Here is a 5,495-nt window from a genome sequence, read left to right as displayed (position 1 = left end):
GTGAATGCTTACAATAATGTTTATTATCTGTCCATCATTGTATAAAACCCACCCTGACAATTTGATTGGTCTGAACAGCTCCTGTTCAGACATAGTTGCTCAAATGTTGTGGGTTGGGCTAAATTCTAGCAATTCTGACTTTATAACTTGCATTTTGTGAGTTTATATCTTGAAATTCTGAGGACAAAAGTCTGAATTTAAGTAAATGTAGGTGGGGGAGTGAATGAGCAGCGCTGTCTTCCACCCTCAACACCCACAACTGAGGTGTCCTTGAGCAAGGCACCTAACCCCCAATCGCTCCCTGGGCAATGCAGGAATGGTTGATCACTGCTCTAGGTGTGTGTGTCCACGATTTGCAGTGTGTGTGTTCACTACTCACTGCTTCTAATGCATATGCACTAATGCAGAGGACAAATTCCGAGTATGGGTTGCCACACTTGCCCTTCACATCACATCACATCATGTGATATAACCTTTATGAGACTAAAAATTCCATTTCGTTTTCCACACTAATCTGAATTCAGGAGAGCATCTGGAGTAAAGATCATATTAGATCACTGCTGTAAAGAGTTTGAGGGTTGTCTTGTCTCACCTCCAAACATATACACACATGGCTCAAAGCAAACTTATCTCTGACATGTAGAATAGTAAGTACACATACTTTCACTGGTGCCCCATTCACACAGGGATAAAATCGGTGTGCTGAATGTGTTCTTCTTCGGCGGTCACTCGAAACGAGTATTGACTGTCCTCTCTGTCGGGTTTGTCTTATTTGTGGATCCTCATGTAGCTTTAAAGGCCGATCTGTGATCCACAGATTCTGCTGCAATGTTGGCATCTGAAGGTTGAGGTGGTGTATAGTGGTGGAGCCCTTCTCTGTTTGTCCTTGCGGTGTTGCCGCCTTGCATCTGCGGCACGGCGGAGTTCTGTTTCGTGGTGTGCTGCACCTTGCTGCACTGCCTTTCTCCAGTAGTCCCTGTTAAACACTAGATTCTCCCAGTCACTGGACGTGATGTTAAACTTTTTCAGGCTAGTCTTGATATTGTCCTTAAAGCGTTTCTTTGGTCCCCCAGGAGCTCGCTGTCCTTGCTTTAGCTGGGAGTACAGGATCTGCTTTGGGAGACGCTTATTGGGCATTCGAATGACATGTCCTATCTATCGGAGTTGGTTCTGCATTATGATGGTAGTAATGCTCGTCATGTTCGTTTCCTCCAGAATACTGGAATTTGTACGTCTGTCTTCCCAGTTGATCCTCAAGATTTTTCTTAAGGTTCTTTGATGAAATAGTTCTAGTGCTCTCATATGTCTGCTGTAGGTTGTCCAGGATTCTGATCCATACAGCAGAGTTGGGAGAATCACAGCTCTGTAAACCAGGACCTTGGTTTGAGCCCTTGGGTCTCGGTCATCAAAGACTCTTGCCCTAAGTTTGGCATAGGCACAGGCTCCGCTGGCACAGCTCAGGCGAAGAGAGAATGCTTCCAAGGTATGGTGAAGTGGTCCACGCTTTCCCGAGTGGTGTTATCTACTGTAATTATGGGCTGGAGTATTGGCTGGTTGGGTGGTGGTTCATACAGAACCAGAGTCTTCTTGATGTTCAAGGCCAGACCCAGGGCTCTGTATGCCTTGGCAAAGGCATTTAGGATGCCCTGGAGGTCTTCAGGGGAATGTGCCACAATAGCGTTATCATCAGCGTATTGCAGCTCCATGATGGTGGTATTCCTGACTTTACTCTTGGCTTTAAACCTGTTAAAGTTAAAGAGTCTACCATCAGTCCATCAGCAACTCCTGGCCAATAAGGTTAAGTATGGCTGCAATGAAGATGGCAAATAAGGTGGGTGCATTGATACATCCCTGTTTGACCCCAGTTTCTACAGTGAATGGCTCAGATTCAGAGCCACTGTTGAGCACTGTGGCTGACATGCCGTCATGTAATAGCCTCAGTACACGGATGTATTTGGGATGACATCCATACTTTGATAGTATGCTCCACAGTGCCTGCCGATCCACAGAGTCAAAGGCCTTTGCCAAGTCTATAAAGACCATGTACAGAGGCAGTCCTTGTTCCTGACACTTTTCTTGTAGTTGGCGAGCAGAAAAGATCTTGTCAGTTGTTCCCCTGGATGGACGGAAACCGCACTGTGATTCAGGGAGTATCTCCTCAGATAGTGGTAGCAGGCGGTTGACAAGGACACGAGCAAGGACTTTGCCTGTTGTTGATAAGAGCGAAATGCCTCTGTAGTTTCCGCATTCAGCCTTGTCCCCTTTCTTAAATATGGTAACGATTTGGGCATCCCGGAGCTCTGAGGGGAGCTCTTCCCTTTCCCAGATCTTGATGAGTAGATGGTGGATGTGGTGCCAGAGCCTTTGTCCTCCTTCTTTTAAAATCTCTGCGGGGATCCCAAGGCCAGTGGCCTTGTTGTTCCTGAGATTTTTGATGGCATTGTGAACCTCACTTTTGGTAGGAGGTTCCCCCATGTCATCTCTGATGGGACTCTGTGGGATATGGTCGGCGATGTCTGGTTCGGCTGAACTGTCACGGTTCAGGAGTTCTTGAAAGTGCTCCTTCCAACGTGCGTTGATGGAGGCACTGTCTTTCAGAAGAGTCTGTCCATCTTTTGGGTGCAGGGGATTTAAATCCCATTTATCAAGTGAGTCACTGTTTGGAGTCTCATTGTTGGTTGCCAAATTGTTTTATGTCGAGCTCTGAGTGTTTCGCTATCATTGAAAGTGAAGGATGTCTGGTTGCGATTTCACTGCAAATCACTGTCAGTGTGTTACTCCTTAAAGTCATCATGAAATCAAAATTGACATTCATTTACAGAATGTTGCAATGTTTATTATAAAAAATGTTTCTGTGCATATCATTATTTTTTATTATTCATTTGCACACAAATTCGTGTAAAATGTTAACTTCCCCTCACCCTCCAAAAGATGTATGTCTTGGCAGAGGGTGGGACTAAATATCCCCCACAACTGACTGCAAACTGGCATTCAGATCTGCTTTCATGTAGTTTGCAACGTTCACCTTCCTACGATCCAATAAATTGCTGGAGGATGAAATCAAGTCACAGTTTTCTCATTCCCGAAGCCATTTCACTTTTGCGTTTCATGCACTCTTGCAGTTCAAACCGTGAAGCATGATGATTGCAATGCCAAGCATTCTCAAGAAATTCATGTATTAATAAAATGCATACCTTTAGGGGAATTAAATTTGGCATTTAGATATAAATGTCAAATTTATGAATATGAATATAAGGAGAGATTAAGTTAATTTGCTGTATACCTTTATATTTTAGAAACTTGCAATGCAGTTTTATCCAAAGTGACTTAAAGTGCGGTGTAAATAGGACTTGAACCCATGACTTTTGGCATTGCAGGGCACAACCACAAACCAAACAACAAAAAGCAAACCAAAAGTCTATAAAAAAGCCATAATCCTCAAATTACTAGGTGCTACTTTCTTTGATTAAAACCGCAATTACTTTAAATATCGTCTGGTCTGCATCCTAAAGTTACCGCAGTAATCAGGATTGCGTGAAAGTACAAATTGAACCACGCTCGGGTTATAGGGGTCAGTTTCTTTCACTTTCTGCCTGTTGTAGATGTAATCAGTCTTACCCAGCCTTTACTTGCTAGTAACTTGTTCCAGCCGCAGAGCTAGAGAGACCTGAACGGTCTTAACTGTGCAAGACTAGAACAAAATGGCTGGCCATTAATTGTTTATAACCAAGTCTCTCTCCATACCCTGTTTGACCTTATCTTGCACCTGACCAGTTAAGTATATATGAGACTGAGGGTATCTCCAGAGTATTAAAGCGATTGCCACCTTTGTGTGATTTTTCTTTCCCCAATCTCCTAATTGGTCCTATCAAGGGTTATCAGTCTAGTGTCAGGTTTTAGAGATAAAAGCAGATAAAATTAAGGGCACATTGTTTAGGGCACCTAGTCTGGAATGTGGTGTGACCGGTGTAACTGCTCAGGAGTTTTTCATATATATTTTAAGTAGTGTCATTTTTTATTTAAAATATATTACTTAATTATGTAAATGGCAATGCATATCATTCCAAAGAGAAAAACCCCCTGCTAAAACAAGGAGGAAGCATTTCAATTGTGACATTTTGCACAAACTGTTTGCTGGAATTAAGTATCAAACTTTACTAACAAACTATTTAATTCCTTAGCCTGTGGACCGCCTGTTTGCTTATGTCTAAAAATGTAGAGGGAACTATATTTTTATGACAAACAAATATTGCGATATCATACTTCAGAAATGACACCACTCAGTTGACGGTTATATAATACCTAGGGTTCGTCTTACATAACCACAAAACATTAACAGCATTCTCTTACATACTATATACATAGTTTGGTATTTGGTTACTTTGCTGTCTCACTGCTCAATATTTTAGTGTCTCAACTGGTCTCTCACCTCCAGACGAGTGCTTCTTATGTCTCACTGTAAAATGACTGAAATCAATCGTGTCTTGAAATAACCATTTCTGATGAAGTAAACAAAAAATAGCTGATTCAGTGTAATTAAAGCTATAGTTTACCCAAAAATGTACTCATCCTCAAGTTGTTCCAAACCTGTTTAAGTTTCTTTCTATATTTTGAAGAATGATGTTGATGAGACGGTAGCCATTGACTTCCAGTAGGAAAAAAAAATGGAAGTCAATGGGATCCATCAACTGTTTGGTTGCCACATTCTTCAAAATTTCTTTTAGGTTCAGCAGAAGAAAGAAATTCATACAGGTTTGGAACAACTTGTGGGCGACTAAAACACAGTTTGGGTGAACTATTCCTTTAATTAATTTGTATTATTTCAGAGGTTGCTTTAATTTTTTTTAAAAATAAATGTATATATATATATATATATATATATATATATATATATATATATATATATATATATATATATATATATATATATATATATATATATTAAACAGTTTTTTTTGCGACAGATGTGTAAATATTTTGACTGATGTTTTGATTCAAAACTGAACTGAATAAATGGATAAATATAAGATTATTATATCTACTGTTATTGGGGCAAAAATCTAGGTGTGTCATTTGCTCAAATTATGACTTTTAAGAAGGCCATTTAAGGTGTTTACATGACAATAACCATGTAGATATAGATGTGTGTTAACATGTTTTATATTCTTTTAACATTTTTTTCTTATAAAATAAGAAACCGTGTTGTCCATATACGCAGAAAAAATACCTGTTAGGGGAAACACTGTAGCTTGATGGGCAAATATGAGCATATATTAAACATTAATCTAAACAAAATTTTGATTTTATATTGATTTGAATTTGGTAATTCAGATCTAAAGAAACAAAAAGGCCCATTACACCTGCATACTGTACACACACCTGATAACTACATAGACGTTGAGCTTTGAAACATTAATGCATGCACGTATACACAAACAAAATGCCCTTAAAAATTAATGTGCTTTCATTGTGGGATCTTGCACTGTTTAGTCTCC

Source organism: Pseudorasbora parva, chromosome 12 (genome assembly GCF_024679245.1).
Source record: "Pseudorasbora parva isolate DD20220531a chromosome 12, ASM2467924v1, whole genome shotgun sequence".
NCBI lineage: Eukaryota > Metazoa > Chordata > Actinopteri > Cypriniformes > Gobionidae > Pseudorasbora > Pseudorasbora parva.
Note: the sequence above shows the minus strand (reverse complement) of the source record.